General features: G+C 35.9%; 2 protein-coding genes and 1 long non-coding RNA gene across 7 annotated transcripts in view; 2 read left to right on the forward strand and 1 right to left on the reverse strand.

Annotated features, from left to right (window-relative positions):
- The window catches only part of LOC139979209 (uncharacterized), a 182176-nt gene that overhangs the window by 50607 nt on the left and 113093 nt on the right, over positions 1–18476 (forward strand). The window lies entirely within an intron of this gene.
- LOC139979202 (52 kDa repressor of the inhibitor of the protein kinase-like) overlaps positions 1–18476 on the reverse strand; it is a 168954-nt gene that overhangs the window by 42340 nt on the left and 108138 nt on the right. The gene's annotated exons all lie outside the window — the stretch shown is intronic.
- On the forward strand, positions 7000–9177 carry LOC139978982 (uncharacterized). The gene is made up of 2 exons (XR_011797066.1): positions 7000–7438; positions 8017–9177. It is a non-coding gene; the product is annotated as an uncharacterized lncRNA (long non-coding RNA).

Consider the following 18476-nt stretch of genomic DNA (forward strand, 5'->3'; position numbering starts at 1 on the left):
GGTGTATACAGTAAAATATAAGTAATGATGATTTGATGGTACCAGCTACTGCACACAAATAAAGGGGTGGATACAGTCAAATGTAAGTAATATTTTGTTGGTACCAGTTACTGCACACAAATAAAGGGGTGGATACAGTAAAATATAAGTAATGATGTTTTGATGGTACCAGCTACTGCACACAAATAAAGAGGTGTATACAGTAAAATATACGTAATGATGTTTTGATGGTACCAGCTACTGCACACAAATAAAGGGGTGTATACAGTAAAATATAGGTAATAATGATTTGATGGTACCAGCTACTGCACACAAATAAAGGGGTGGATACAGTCAAATGTAAGTAATGTTTTGATGGTACCAGTTACTGCACACAAATAAAGAGGTGTATACAGTAAAATATACGTTATGATGTTTTGATGGTACCAGCTACTGCACACAAATAAAGGGGTGTATACAGTAAAATATACGTAATGATGTTTTGATGGTACCAGCTACTGCACACAAATAAAGGAGTGTATACAGTAAAATGTAAGTAATGATGTTTTGATGGTACCAGTTATTGCACACAAATAAAGAGGTGTATACAGTAAAATATAAGTAATGATGTTGTGATGGTACCAGCTACTGCACACAAATAAAGAGGTGTATACAGTAAAATAAACGTAATGATGTTTTGATGGTACCAGCTACTGCACACAAATAAAGGGGTGGATACAGTCAAATGTAAGTAATAATTATATGGTACCAGTTACTGCACACAAATAAAGGGGTGGATACAGTAAAATATACGTAATGATGTTTTGATGGTACCAGCTACTGCACACAAATAAAGGGGTGGATACAGTCAAATGTAAGTAATGTTTTGATGGTACCAGTAATTGCACACAAATAAAGGGGTGGATACAGTAAAATATACGTAATGATGTTTTGATGGTACCAGCTACTGCACACAAATAAAGAGGTGTATACAGTAAAATATACGTAATGATGTTTTGATGGTACCAGCTACTGTTCACAAATAAAGGGGTGTATACAGTAAAATGTAAGTAATGATGTTTTGATGGTACCAGTTATTGCACACAAATAAAGAGGTGTATACAGTAAAATATAAGTAATGATGTTGTGATGGTACCAGCTACTGCACACAAATAAAGAGGTGTATACAGTAAAATAAACGTAATGATGTTTTGATGGTACCAGCTACTGCACACAAATAAAGGGGTGGATACAGTCAAATGTAAGTAATAATTATATGGTACCAGGTACTGCACACTAATAAAGGGGTGGATACAGTAAAATATACGTAATGATGTTTTGATGGTACCAGCTACTGCACACAAATAAAGGGGTGGATACAGTCAAATGTAAGTAATAATTATATGGTACCAGTTACTGCACACAAATAAAGAGGTGTATACAGTAAAATATACGTAATGATGTTTTGATGGTACCAGTTATTGCACACAAATAAAGAGGTGTATACAGTAAAATATACGTTATGATGTTTTGATGGTACCAGCTACTGCACACAAATAAAGGGGTGTATACAGTAAAATATACGTAATGATGTATTGATGGTACCAGCTACTGCACACAAATAAAGAGGTGTATACAGTAAAATATACGTAATGATGTTTTGATGGTACCAGCTACTGCACACAAATAAAGGGGTGTATACAGTAAAATGTAAGTAATGATGATTTGATGGTACCAGCTACTGCACACAAATAAAGGGGTGGATACAGTAAAATATACGTAATGATGTTTTGATGGTACCAGCTACTGCACACAAATAAAGGGGTGTATACAGTAAAATATACGTAATGATGTTTTGATGGTACCAGCTACTGCACACAAATAAAGAGGTGTATACAGTAAAATATACGTAATGATGTTTTGATGGTACCAGCTACTGCACACAAATAAAGGGGTGTATACAGTAAAATGTAAGTAATGATGATTTGATGGTACCAGCTACTGCACACAAATAAAGGGGTGGATACAGTCAAATGTAAGTAATGTTTTGATGGTACCAGTTACTGCACACAAAGAGGTGGATACAGTAAAATATACGTAATGATGTTTTGATGGTACCAGTTATTGCACACAATTAAAGAGGTGTATACAGTAAAATATACGTTATGATGTTTTGATGGTACCAGCTACTGCACACAAATAAAGGGGTGGATACAGTAAAATATACGTAATGATGTTTTGATGGTACCAGTTATTGCACACAAATAAAGAGGTGTATACAGTAAAATATAAGTAATGATGTTGTGATGGTGCCAGTTATTGCACACAAATAAAGGGGTGTATAAAGTAAAATATAAGTAATGATGTGTTGATGGTACCAGTGACTGCACACAAATAAAGAGGTGTATACAGTAAAATATTAGTAATGATGTTTTGATGGTACCAGCTACTGCACACAAATAAAGAGGTGTATACAGTAAAATATACGTAATGATGTTTTGATGGTACCAGCTACTGCACACAAATAAAGGGGTGTATACAGTAAAATATAAGTAATGATGATTTGATGGTACCAGCTACTGCACACAAATAAAGGGGTGGATACAGTCAAATGTAAGTAATGTTTTGATGGTACCAGTTACTGCACACAAATAAAGAGGTGTATACAGTAAAATATAAGTAATGATGTTTTGATGGTACCAGCTACTGCACACAAATAAAGAGGTGTATACAGTAAAATATATGTAATGATGTTTTAATGGTACCAGCTACTGCACACAAATAAAGGGGTGTATAAAGTAAAATATAAGTAATGTTTTGATGGTACCAGTGACTGCACACAAATAAAGAGGTGTATACAGTAAAATATAAGTAATGATGTTTTGATGGTACCAGCTACTGCACACAAATAAAGAGGTGTATACAGTAAAATATAAGTAATGATGTTTTGGTGGTACCAGCTACTGCACACAAATAAAGGGGTGTATACAGTAAAATGTAAGTAATGATGATTTGATGGTACCAGCTACTGCACACAAATAAAGGGGTGGATACAGTCAAATGTAAGTAATGTTTTGTTGGTACCAGTTACTGCACACAAATAAAGGGGTGGATACAGTAAAATATACGTAATGATGTTTTGATGGTACCAGCTACTGCACACAAATAAAGAGGTGTATACAGTAAAATATACGTGATGATGTTTTGATGGTACCAGCTACTGCACACAAATGAAGGGGTGTATACAGTAAAATATAAGTAATGATGATTTGATGGTACCAGCTACTGCACACAAATAAAGGGGTGGATACAGTCAAATGTAAGTAATGTTTTGATGGTACCAGTTACTGCACACAAATAAAGAGGTGTATACAGTAAAATATACGTTATGATGTTTTGATGGTACCAGCTACTGCACACAAATAAAGAGGTGTATACAGTAAAATATAAGTAATGATGTTTTGATGGTACCAGTTACTGCACACAAATAAAGAGGTGTATAAGTAAAATATACGTTATGATGTTTTGATGGTACCAGCTACTGCACACAAATAAAGGGGTGTATACAGTAAAATATAAGTAATGATGATTTGATGGTACCAGCTACTGCACACAAATAAAGGGGTGGATACAGTCAAATGTAAGTAATGTTTTGATGGTACCAGTTACTGCACACAAATAAAGAGGTGTATACAGTAAAATATACGTTATGATGTTTTGATGGTACCAGCTACTGCACACAAATAAAGAGGTGTATACAGTAAAATATAAGTAATGATGTTTTGATGGTACCAGTTACTGCACACAAATAAAGAGGTGTATAAGTAACATATACGTTATGATGATTTGATGGTACCAGCTACTGCACACAAATAAAGGGGTGGATACAGTCAAATGTAAGTAATGTTTTGATGGTACCAGTTACTGCACACAAATAAAGGGGTGGATACAGTCAAATATACGTAATGATGTTTTGATGGTACCAGCTACTGCACACAAATAAAGAGGTGTATACAGTAAAATATACGTAATGATGTTTTGATGGTACCAGCTACTGCACACAAATAAAGGGGTGTATACAGTAAAATATAAGTAATGATGTATTGATGGTACCAGCTACTGCACACAAATAAAGAGGTGTATACAGTAAAATATATGTAATGATGATTTGATGGTACCAGCTACTGTACACAAATAAAGGGGTGTATACAGTAAAATATAAGTAATGATGTATTGATGGTACCAGCTACTGCACACAAATAAAGGGGTGTATACAGTGAAATATAAGTAATGATGTATTGATGGTACCAGCTACTGCACACAAATAAAGAGGTGTATACAGTAAAATATATGTAATAATGTTTTAATGGTACCAGCTACTGCACACAAATAAAGGGGTGTATAAAGTAAAATATAAGTAATGTTTTGATGGTACCAGTGACTGCACACAATAAGTAATGATGTTTTGATTGTACCAGCTACTGCACACAAATAAAGAGGTGTATACAGTAAAATATAAGTAATGATGTTTTGGTGGTACCAGCTACTGCACACAAATAAAGGGGTGTATACAGTAAAATGTAAGTAATGATGATTTGATGGTACCAGCTACTGCACACAAATAAAGGGGTGGATACAGTCAAATGTAAGTAATGTTTTGTTGGTACCAGTTACTGCACACAAATAAAGGGGTGGATACAGTAAAATATACGTGATGATGTTTTGATGGTACCAGCTACTGCACACAAATAAAGGGGTGTATACAGTAAAATATAAGTAATGATGATTTGATGGTACCAGCTACTGCACACAAATAAAGGGGTGGATACAGTCAAATGTAAGTAATGTTTTGATGGTACCAGTTACTGCACACAAATAAAGAGGTGTATACAGTAAAATATACGTGATGATGTTTTGATGGTACCAGCTACTGCACACAAATAAAGGGGTGTAAACAGTAAAATATAAGTAATGATGTATTGATGGTACCAGCTACTGCACACAAATAAAGAGGTGGATACAGTCAAATGTAAGTAATGTTTTGATGGTACCAGTTACTGCACACAAATAAAGAGGTGTATACAGTAAAATATACGTTATGATGTTTTGATGGTACCAGCTACTGCACACAAATAAAGAGGTGTATACAGTAAAATATATGTAATGATGTTTTGATGGTGCCAGTTACTGCACACAAATAAAGGGGTGGATAGAGCAAAATATACGTAATGATGTTTTGATGGTACCAGCTACTGCACACAAATAAAGAGGTGTATACAGTAAAATATATGTAATGATGTTTTGATGGTGCCAGTTACTGCACACAAATAAAGAGGTGGATACAGTAAAATATACGTAATGATGTTGTGATGGTGCCAGTTATTGCACACAAATAAAGAGGTTTATACAGTAACATACAAGTAATGATGTTTTGATGGTACCAGCTACTGCACACAAATAAAGGGGTGTATACAGTAAAATATACGTAATGATGTTTTGATGGTACCAGCTACTGCACACAAATAAAGGGGTGGATACAGTCAAATGTAAGTAATGTTTATATGGTACCAGTTACTGCACACAAATAAAGGGGTGGATACAGTAAAATATACGTAATGATGTTTTGATGGTACCAGTTATTGCACACAAATAAAGAGGTGTATACAGTAAAATATACGTTATGATGTTTTGATGGTACCAGCTACTGCACACAAATAAAGGGGTGTATACAGTAAAATATAAGTAATGATGTATTGATGGTACCAGCTACTGCACACAAATAAAGAGGTGTATACAGTAAAATATTAGTAATGATGTTTTGATGGTACCAGCTACTGCACACAAATAAAGAGGTGTATACAGTAAAATATACGTAATGATGTTTTGATGGTACCAGCTACTGCACACAAATAAAGGGGTGTATACAGTAAAATATAAGTAATGATGATTTGATGGTACCAGCTACTGCACACAAATAAAGGGGTGGATACAGTCAAATGTAAGTAATATTTTGTTGGTACCAGTTACTGCACACAAATAAAGGGGTGGATACAGTAAAATATAAGTAATGATGTTTTGATGGTACCAGCTACTGCACACAAATAAAGAGGTGTATACAGTAAAATATATGTAATGATGTTTTGATGGTACCAGCTACTGCACACAAATAAAGGGGTGTATACAGTAAAATATAGGTAATAATGATTTGATGGTACCAGCTACTGCACACAAATAAAGGGGTGGATACAGTCAAATGTAAGTAATGTTTTGATGGTACCAGTTACTGCACACAAATAAAGAGGTGTATACAGTAAAATATACGTTATGATGTTTTGATGGTACCAGCTACTGCACACAAATAAAGGGGTGTATACAGTAAAATATACGTAATGATGTTTTGATGGTACCAGCTACTGCACACAAATAAAGGAGTGTATACAGTAAAATGTAAGTAATGATGTTTTGATGGTACCAGTTATTGCACACAAATAAAGAGGTGTATACAGTAAAATATAAGTAATGATGTTGTGATGGTACCAGCTACTGCACACAAATAAAGAGGTGTATACAGTAAAATAAACGTAATGATGTTTTGATGGTACCAGCTACTGCACACAAATAAAGGGGTGGATACAGTCAAATGTAAGTAATAATTATATGGTACCAGTTACTGCACACAAATAAAGGGGTGGATACAGTAAAATATACGTAATGATGTTTTGATGGTACCAGCTACTGCACACAAATAAAGGGGTGGATACAGTCAAATGTAAGTAATGTTTTGATGGTACCAGTAATTGCACACAAATAAAGGGGTGGATACAGTAAAATATACGTAATGATGTTTTGATGGTACCAGCTACTGCACACAAATAAAGAGGTGTATACAGTAAAATATACGTAATGATGTTTTGATGGTACCAGCTACTGTTCACAAATAAAGGGGTGTATACAGTAAAATGTAAGTAATGATGTTTTGATGGTACCAGTTATTGCACACAAATAAAGAGGTGTATACAGTAAAATATAAGTAATGATGTTGTGATGGTACCAGCTACTGCACACAAATAAAGAGGTGTATACAGTAAAATAAACGTAATGATGTTTTGATGGTACCAGCTACTGCACACAAATAAAGGGGTGGATACAGTCAAATGTAAGTAATAATTATATGGTACCAGGTACTGCACACTAATAAAGGGGTGGATACAGTAAAATATACGTAATGATGTTTTGATGGTACCAGCTACTGCACACAAATAAAGGGGTGGATACAGTCAAATGTAAGTAATAATTATATGGTACCAGTTACTGCACACAAATAAAGAGGTGTATACAGTAAAATATACGTAATGATGTTTTGATGGTACCAGTTATTGCACACAAATAAAGAGGTGTATACAGTAAAATATACGTTATGATGTTTTGATGGTACCAGCTACTGCACACAAATAAAGGGGTGTATACAGTAAAATATACGTAATGATGTATTGATGGTACCAGCTACTGCACACAAATAAAGAGGTGTATACAGTAAAATATACGTAATGATGTTTTGATGGTACCAGCTACTGCACACAAATAAAGGGGTGTATACAGTAAAATGTAAGTAATGATGATTTGATGGTACCAGCTACTGCACACAAATAAAGGGGTGGATACAGTAAAATATACGTAATGATGTTTTGATGGTACCAGCTACTGCACACAAATAAAGGGGTGTATACAGTAAAATATACGTAATGATGTTTTGATGGTACCAGCTACTGCACACAAATAAAGAGGTGTATACAGTAAAATATACGTAATGATGTTTTGATGGTACCAGCTACTGCACACAAATAAAGGGGTGTATACAGTAAAATGTAAGTAATGATGATTTGATGGTACCAGCTACTGCACACAAATAAAGGGGTGGATACAGTCAAATGTAAGTAATGTTTTGATGGTACCAGTTACTGCACACAAAGAGGTGGATACAGTAAAATATACGTAATGATGTTTTGATGGTACCAGTTATTGCACACAATTAAAGAGGTGTATACAGTAAAATATACGTTATGATGTTTTGATGGTACCAGCTACTGCACACAAATAAAGGGGTGGATACAGTAAAATATACGTAATGATGTTTTGATGGTACCAGTTATTGCACACAAATAAAGAGGTGTATACAGTAAAATATAAGTAATGATGTTGTGATGGTGCCAGTTATTGCACACAAATAAAGGGGTGTATAAAGTAAAATATAAGTAATGATGTGTTGATGGTACCAGTGACTGCACACAAATAAAGAGGTGTATACAGTAAAATATTAGTAATGATGTTTTGATGGTACCAGCTACTGCACACAAATAAAGAGGTGTATACAGTAAAATATACGTAATGATGTTTTGATGGTACCAGCTACTGCACACAAATAAAGGGGTGTATACAGTAAAATATAAGTAATGATGATTTGATGGTACCAGCTACTGCACACAAATAAAGGGGTGGATACAGTCAAATGTAAGTAATGTTTTGATGGTACCAGTTACTGCACACAAATAAAGAGGTGTATACAGTAAAATATAAGTAATGATGTTTTGATGGTACCAGTTACTGCACACAAATAAAGGGGTGGATACAGTAAAATATAAGTAATGATGTTTTGATGGTACCAGTTTCTGCACACAAAGAGGTGTATACAGTAAAATATAAGTAATGATGTTTTAATGGTACCAGCTACTGCACACAAATAAAGAGGGTGTATACTTTTAAATGATGTTTTGATGGTACCAGTTATTGCTTACAAATAACGAGGTGTATAAGGTTAAATATAAATTATGATGTTTTGATGGTACCAGTTACTGAACACAAATAAAGAGGTGTATACACTAAAGTATAAGTTATGATGTTTTGACCGTACCAGCTACAATATGAGTAATATTATATGTGCATGATGTATCAAATGTATAACTTGCATTTTGCAAAATGTGTCCAAAAACTTCCTTTTTATGTAATTATTAAATGTTTCTTTTGTAAAGTTAGTTTCTCAGATGAAGTCAAGTTCAAACACCCAAACACTCCTGTTGCATTGATTTTCATCTATACCTTTACACCAAAAAATTACACAAAATGCAGCAACTAAATTGACTAACCTTATTATTAATTTGAATGTTTGTGGAATCAATAGAGAAGACCAATTTGTTCATGTCACATCTTTATTGTGTATTCATTTGTAGTATCTCTTGTTTTCTTCATTCCTCTGGTTTTGATTTCAACCATGGTAGACGAACAACTATCATTTTCATTGAATTGAAGACAACATCACAAAATAAAGGAGCTTTGTTTATCCACACTTCCCAGTTTGTGAAAAATTTAACTTGCATATCCTGATTTGCACAATGGTATTTACTGATCCATTCTTTTTCAATTATGCTGTGTTAATAATTACATTTCATAATGAGCCACACTTTTTTCATGTAAAAAGCAATGTCTCTCACTTGGCACATAAATTGTTTGTACGTCAAATTGTGTTAAGTGTAGTAAAAGGCCTTGTATGAATAAAGAAATTGTATGAAAATACATCCTAAAGAAAATAGTTAAAGCCTCTGTGTATGTGCAGTTTCCTTGAAGAACAGAAAGTGATAACTGATGTTAGACAACCCCAGCCCCTGGACATAAACTTCTGCTAGAGAACTTCCACACAGAGAATGGCACAGAAAACACCTAACCCTGGTAATTCCCAACTATCTTAAACTCATACCCCCTAGCATTTTCTGATCAATTTGGTGGGGCAACTTTATTTGTCTGAGGAGAGAGCTTTTGCATCAAACTGATTTTAAAATGTCCTTTATTAGTGATGAACATACTTTAAAAACTGGAAAGCAGGTTTTCAATTGGCTAGGACGCTGCTTACCAGCTGAGCTTTCTTTTATTTTTGTCAGTCTATGGCTTATTGTACTCCAAGCCCTTTTCATGTTCACAGTGAATGTAGCTGATATAAGTAAGGTGAAATGGGGTACCCCTCCTATTATTTCTTGGTAGAAGACATCCGTAAGTGTAGCAATTTGCAAATGTTGTTATTGATGCAAAGCATTTCATGTCGCAGTGTGATTTGACACCACTGTCCTCAGGGACGCAATGAGCAAAGACATCTCAGAGGGGGCAAGTGGGGGTGTCTCACTCCCCAATCTTGGTAAAACTGACAGTAGTTGGAAAATTTGAGTGCGACAGTCGGAACTTGCCGACTGTCGCACTATAATTTACCTAGGCCTATTCATATATGATTGTGAATGGCCTAAAAATTTCGGTTAAGATTGACCTTTAATCAGTCATATTTACGTTTTCCTTGCCACTTTGAGAAATTGTATCTCGCGATCTTTATACTCCACCGTACAAAACTTCGTAAGATTTTGAATACTCTAAAAAAATCCCTAATAGAACATCTGTACAACGTTCGCCAGCTTCAATTTGGTTTATCTATGTACTAATTTTGCTATTGGGTGGGATGATCCTGTTCGCTAGCAGGCTAGCTTCAAATAAGTTCAGCATATATATGGTCTGTAGAATACAATAAAACACTCAATGCTAATCTACGGAAGCTTAAAAGTGCCATCAACATAAGGAAAACTGCGCCCCATAAGTTGGACATTTTTCAGTAAATTGTTAAGATAACAACAATAAAATCTTATCAAAAATCAGGAAAATGTTGGATTGCTCAGTTGCTTTAACTGAGCAATCCAACAATTTTCTGCAAAATGTTTAATTGACAACTTATCATACCTCGTCAATTGGACAGTTTGCTGCAAAATGTTCAATTGTTCACTTCATTCCAACTGAGCAATTGGACATTTTTCTGCAAAATGTTTAATTGACATCTGATCGTATCTCGTCAACTCAACATTTTCTGCAACATGCTTAATTTTTCACTTAATTCCAAATACTCAGTTGGAATGAAGTGAACAATTAAACAAATTTCATGTAAGTGATGAATAGCCCACCCCTTCTCCAAGAAATAATATTAAGCGCGTTAGGAAAAAGCACTGTATTTTTGGCAATTCACTATGTCGTCAAATAATTTCTTGCAAAAAAAAAAAAAGAGATTTTTTTGAGAAAAAGTGGTCCAGGAAAGAACGTGGGCACGAAAACCAAACTACCGAACGACTGATCCGCTTCCAACCCCAGTCCCCTTGCACCGGTACTGTGACTGTTACATTAACATAGCTTTTGTAGTAAGTAGTCTATGTAGCCTTCAAGCAGATAAATTATACTCAGTTGCTTATTTGGTTATTATTTGGTTAAGTGCAGTCGCGAAAGATGGGATGTCTGACTGACAACTGACCGTAACGTTGACAACAGAGATTTCTTTTTCCTTTTACCTGTTTCAGGAACATTCAATAATTTTGAATTCAAATTCATCAATATGTACAAGCTAATTCATAAATCAAATTAAGTTATATTAATGCAATAATTCAAATTAAATTAAAAAAAAATGAAACTAAATAGTGAAAAAAAGTAATTTAATTACACTGAGAAAAAGGTACACAAAGAAATAAAGACCTGCAAGCAAATTACAACAACCATCAACTACTTTAAATCAAAGGGCATCCCCTCCCTCATAATTAACACATCATACAAATGACCTGGGACGTGATATTTAAGGTCTGCACTTCCATTTGTTTTAATAACAAGGGAGCTATTTACTATATGGGTCAAATTTTCGAGGTGAGTGGTAGGAGACTGGCCCTCAGCCCCTAAAGTTATGTTAAAAAGAATACAGAGGTCTACTGTGTGCACAAGATTTTTCATAGGGGTATAACCCGCCAGTGTTTCAAATATTCCCTACGGAGTGGGTGGTATAAGGGAGGGGTGAGATTGAAGCAACTCGACGAAAGCCGTAGCCCCTGTAATCAACCGCACACCATGTATCCCAAGTAGTGGCCTCCAGTCTTATCTTCGATAGTTATATAGTTCGATGCAATAATATAATTTAAAGGAAAGTTTGTGGTTCAGCGGTTAGAATGTCCGCCTCACAATCCTTAGGTTCCAGGATCAAAACTCCGCCAGGAGCCAGATTCTCTTGACCTTTGACCCTTTGACCCTTTTATATGGGCTCCTCACTGTCTGATGATATAATAAATAATATTAAACTTTTCATAGATTATATTATTGAATATTTTCATACATCATCAAATTTTATTACATATCATATGTTTTGTCCCCGGAGAAGTTACTCTTCCACTCAATCCTCCCCACCGTAACCATAATTCTGTACTACGAATACATGTTTGTATTTCTCCTTAAGGGAAAACTTGCTTATTTCAACGTTAAGGAGAAATACAAGAAACCTGTATCTAATTAGAAATGCAAATTTTGACTGTTACATTAACATATACCTATTGTAGTAAATAGTCTATGTAGCCTTCAAGCAACTAGCAATACTCAGTTGCTTACTTGCTTAACCAGAGTGATAAATAAGATTGTGAAGTGAGGGCCAGTGGTACAAATGTATCGAAAAAACTGATGGGGACTTTAAAAGGCGGTCCCGGGAGCAGGAATGGGAGAATTCACACCCCTGCCTCTTCAAGTTACCTTTTGAACAATTATCGAAAACAGAAGGCTTGAAGTAAGCCGGTGTTCATCCATGATCTAACACGGATAGGTTCTCAAATAAGCTACTGTAAAGCTTCCTGATCCTTGGGTAACTAAACTAAACTAAACTAATAATTAGCCAGAGTGAATACTGTTGTGCTCGAAAACTAATAGGGTATTAAAGTGGTCGCAACCCCCGCCCCTACCCACAACGCCCCTGGTAGCTTACGTTTACCTAAGTCCGTAAACGAGACGCTTGAACGTTTCTGAACAGATGGTTGGGCTAGAGTTACACACGAAAGAGGGAAAGGGGGAGGGAGGTGGGGTTAGTGCGACCGTGTGAGTAGTTCGAAGTTTTTCAGCCCTTTTTTTGCGCTTTTATATGTGCCCCTCACAGTCTGATGATATAATAAATAATATTAAACTTATCATAGATTATATTATCGATTATTTTCATTTATCATCAAATTTTATTACATATCATATGTTTTGTCCCCGGAGAAATTACTCTACCACTCAATCCTCCCCACCGTAACCATAATTCTGTACTACGAATACATGTTTGTATTTCTCCTTAAGGGAAATTTTGCTTATTTCAACGTTAAGGAGAAATACAAGAAACCTGTATCTAATTAGAAATGCAAATTTTGACTGTTACATTAACATAGCTTTTGTAGTAAGTAATCAATGTAGCCTTCAAGCAGATAACTATACTCAGTTGCTTACTTGCTTAACCAGAGTGATAAATAAGTTTGTGAAGTAAGGGCCAGTAGTACAAATGTATTGAAAAAAAGTTGATGGGGACTTTAAAAGGCGGTCCTGGGAGCAGGAATGGGAGAGAATTCACACCCCTGCCTCTTTACCCTCTGAACAATTATTGAAAGTAGAAGGCTTGAAGTAAGCCGGTGTTCATCCATGATCTATCACGGATAGGTTCTAAAATAAGCTACTGTAAAGCTTCCTGATCCTTGGGTAACTAAACTAAACTATTAATTAGCCAGAGTGAATACTGTTATGCTCGAAAACTAATAGGGTATTAAAGTGGTCGCAATCCCCGCCCCTACCCATAACGCCCCTGGTAGCTTTCCTTTACCTTTTTCCGTATACGAAACGCTCGAACGATTCAGAACAGATGGTAAGGCTAGAGTTACCCATGAAAGAGGGGAAGGGGAAGGGAGGTAGGGTAAGTGCGACCGTGTGATTAGTTCGAAGTTTTTCAGCCATTTTATTGCGCTTTTATATAGGCTCCTTACAGTCTGATGATATAATAAATAATATTAAACTTATCATAGTTTATATTATTTATTATTTTTATTTATCATCAAATTTTATTACATATCATATGTTTTGTCCCCGGAGAAATTACTCTACCACTCAATCCTCCCCACCGTAACCATAATTCTGTACTACGAATACATGTTTGTATTTCTCCTTAAGGGAAGTTTTGCTTATTTCAACGTTAAGGAGAAATACAAGAAACCTGTATCTAAATACAAATGCAAATTTTGACTGTTACATTAATATAACCTTGTAGTAAATAGTCTATGTAGCCTTAAAGCAGATAACTATACTCAGTTGTTTACTTGCTTAACCAGAGTGATTACTAAGTTTGTGAAGTGAGGGTCAGTGGTACCAAAGTATCGAAAAAAAAGTTGATGGGGTCTTTAAAAGGCGGTCCTGGGAGCAGGAATGGGAGAGAATTCACACCCCTGCCTCTTTACCCTCTGAACAATTATCGAAATTAGTAGGCTTGAAGAAAGCCGGTGTTCATCCATGATCTATCACGGATAGGGTCTCAAATAAGCTACTGTAAAGCTTCCTGATCCTTGGGTAACTAAACTAAACTAATAATTAGCCAGAGTGAATACTGTTATGCTCGAAAACTAATAGGGTATTAAAGTGGTCGCAATCCCCGCCCCTACCCATAACGCCCCTGGTAGCTTTCCTTTACCTATTTCCGTATACGAGACGCTCGAACGATTCAGAACAGATGGTAGGGCTAGAGTTACCCATGAAAGAGAGGAAGGGAGATGGGGGAAGGGAGGTAGGGTAAGTGCGACCGTGTGATTAGTTCGAAGTTTTTCAGCCATTTTATTGCGCTTTTATATAGGCTCCTTAAAGTCTGATGATATAATAAATAATATTAAACTTATCATAGTTTATATTATTTATTATTTTCATTTATCATCAAATTTTATTACATATCATATGTTTTGTCCCCGGAGAAATTACTCTACCACTCAATCCTCCCCACCGTAACCATAATTCTGTACTACGAATACATGTTTGTATTTCTCCTTAAGGGAAGTTTTGCTTATTTCAACGTTAAGGAGAAATACAAGAAACCTGTATCTAATTAGAAATGCACATTTTGACTGTCACATTAACATAGCTTTTGTAGTAAGTAATCAATGTAGCCTTCAAGCAGATAACTATACTCAGTTGCTTACTTGCTTAACCAGAGTGTTTAATATGTTTGTGAAGTGAGGGTCAGTGGTACCAAAGTATCGAAAAAAAGTTGATGGGGACTTTAAAAGGCGGTCCTGGGAGCAGGAATGGGTGACAATTCACACCCCTGCCTCTTTACCCTCTGAACAATTATCGAAAACAGAAGGCTTGAAGAAAGCCGGTGTTCATCCATGATCTATCACGGATAAGGTCTCAAATAAGCTACTGTAAAGCTTCCTGATCCTTGGGTAACTAAACTAAACTAATAATTAGCCAGAGTGAATACTGTTATGCTCGAAAACTAATAGGGTATTAAAGTGGTCGCAATCCCCGCCCCTACCCATAACGCCCCTGGTAGCTTTCCTTTACCTTTTTCCGTATACGAGACGCTCGAACGATTCAGAACAGATGGTTGGGCTAGAGTTACCCATGAAAGAGAGGAAGGGAGATGGGGGAAGGGAGGTAGGGTAAGTGCGACCGTGTGATTAGTTCGAAGTTTTTCAGCCATTTTATTGCGCTTTTATATAGGCTCCTTACAGTCTGATGATATAATAAATAATATTAAACTTATCATAGTTTATATTATTTATTATTTTTATTTATCATCAAATTTTATTACATATCATATGTTTTGTCCCCGGAGAAATTACTCTACCACTCAATCCTCCCCACCGTAACCATAATTCTGTACTACGAATACATGTTTGTATTTCTCCTTAAGGGAAGTTTTGCTTATTTCAACGTTAAGGAGAAATACAAGAAACCTGTATCTAATTAGAAATGCACATTTTGACTGTCACATTAACATAGCTTTTGTAGTAAGTAATCAATGTAGCCTTCAAGCAGATAACTATACTCAGTTGCTTACTTGCTTAACCAGAGTGTTTAATAAGTTTGTGAAGTGAGGGTCAGTGGTACCAAAGTATCGAAAAAAAGTTGATGGGGACTTTAAAAGGCGGTCCTGGGAGCAGGAATGGGTGACAATTCACACCCCTGCCTCTTTACCCTCTGAACAATTATCGAAAACAGAAGGCTTGAAGAAAGCCGGTGTTCATCCATGATCTATCACGGATAAGGTCTCAAATAAGCTACTGTAAAGCTTCCTGATCCTTGGGTAACTAAACTAAACTAATAATTAGCCAGAGTGAATACTGTTATGCTCGAAAACTAATAGGGTATTAAAGTGGTCGCAATCCCCGCCCCTACCCATAACGCCCCTGGTAGCTTTCCTTTACCTTTTTCCGTATACGAGACGCTCGAACGATTCAGAACAGATGGTTGGGCTAGAGTTACCCATGAAAGAGAGGAAGGGAGATGGGGGAAGGGAGGTAGGGTAAGTGCGACCGTGTGATTAGTTCGAAGTTTTTCAGCCATTTTATTGCGCTTTTATATAGGCTCCTTACAGTCTGATGATATAATAAATAATATTTAACTTATCATAGTTTATATTATTTATTATTTTCATTTATCATCAAATTTTATTACATATCATATGTTTTGTCCCCTGAGAAATTACTCTACCACTCAATCCTCCCCACCGTAACCATAATTCTGTACTACGAATACATGTTTGTATTTCTCCTTAAGGGAAGTTTTGCTTATTTCAACGTTAAGGAGAAATACAAGAATCCTGTATCTAATTAGAAATGCAAATTTTGACTGTCACATTAACATAGCTTTTGTAGTAAGTAATCAATGTAGCCTTCAAGCAGATAACTATACTCAGTTGCTTACTTGCTTAACCAGAGTGTTTAATAAGTTTGTGAAGTGAGGGTCAGTGGTTCCAAAGTATCGAAAAAAAGTTGATGGGGACTTTAAAAGGCGGTCCTGGGAGCAGGAATGGGTGACAATTCACACCCCTGCCTCTTTACCCTCTGAACATTTATCGAAAACAGAAGGCTTGAAGAAAGCCGGTGTTCATCCATGATCTATCACGGATAAGGTCTCAATTAAGCTACTGTAAAGCTTCCTGATCCTTGGGTAACTAAACTAAACTAATAATTAGCCAGAGTGAATACTGTTATGCTCGAAAACTAATAGGGTATTAAAGTGGTCGCAATCCCCGCCCCTACCCATAACGCCCCTGGTAGCTTTCCTTTACCTATTTCCGTATACGAGACGCTCGAACGATTCAGAACAGATGGTAAGGCTAGAGTTACCCATGAAAGAGAGGAAGGGAGATGGGGGAAGGGAGGTAGGGTAAGTGCGACCGTGTGATTAGTTCGAAGTTTTTCAGCCATTTTATTGCGCTTTTATATAGGCTCCTTACAGTCTGATGATATAATAAATAATATTAAACTTTTCATAGATTATATTATTGAATATTTTCATACATCATCAAATTTTATTACATATCATATGTTTTGTCCCCGGAGAAGTTACTCTACCACTCAATCCTCCCCACCGTAACCATAATTCTGTACTACGAATACATGTTTGTATTTCTCCTTAAGGGAAAACTTGCTTATTTCAACGTTAAGGAGAAATACAAGAAACCTGTATCTAATTAGAAATGCAAATTTTGACTGTTACATTAACATATACCTATTGTAGTAAATAGTCTATGTAGCCTTCAAGCAACTAGCAATACTCAGTTGCTTACTTGCTTAACCAGAGTGATAAATAAGATTGTGAAGTGAGGGCCAGTGGTACAAATGTATCGAAAAAACTGATGGGGACTTTAAAAGGCGGTCCCGGGAGCAGGAATGGGAGAATTCACACCCCTGCCTCTTCAAGTTACCTTTTGAACAATTATCGAAAACAGAAGGCTTGGAGTAAGCCGGTGTTCATCCATGATCTAACACGGATAGGTTCTCAAATAAGCTACTGTAAAGCTTCCTGATCCTTGGGTAACTAAACTAAACTAAACTAATAATTAGCCAGAGTGAATACTGTTGTGCTCGAAAACTAATAGGGTATTAAAGTGGTCGCAACCCCCGCCCCTACCCACAACGCCCCTGGTAGCTTACGTTTACCTAAGTCCGTAAACGAGACGCTTGAACGTTTCTGAACAGATGGTTGGGCTAGAGTTACACACGAAAGAGGGAAAGGGGGAGGGAGGTGGGGTTAGTGCGACCGTGTGAGTAGTTCGAAGTTTTTCAGCCCTTTTTTTGCCCTTTTATATGTGCCCCTCACAGTCTGATGATATAATAAATAATATTAAACTTATCATAGATTATATTATCGATTATTTTCATTTATCATCAAATTTTATTACATATCATATGTTTTGTCCCCGGAGAAATTACTCTACCACTCAATCCTCCCCACCGTAACCATAATTCTGTACTACGAATACATGTTTGTATTTCTCCTTAAGGGAAATTTTGCTTATTTCAACGTTAAGGAGAAATACAAGAAACCTGTATCTAATTAGAAATGCAAATTTTGACTGTTACATTAACATAGCTTTTGTAGTAAGTAATCAATGTAGCCTTCAAGCAGATAACTATACTCAGTTGCTTACTTGCTTA

Source organism: Apostichopus japonicus, chromosome 13, assembly GCF_037975245.1.
Source record: "Apostichopus japonicus isolate 1M-3 chromosome 13, ASM3797524v1, whole genome shotgun sequence".
NCBI lineage: Eukaryota > Metazoa > Echinodermata > Holothuroidea > Aspidochirotida > Stichopodidae > Apostichopus > Apostichopus japonicus.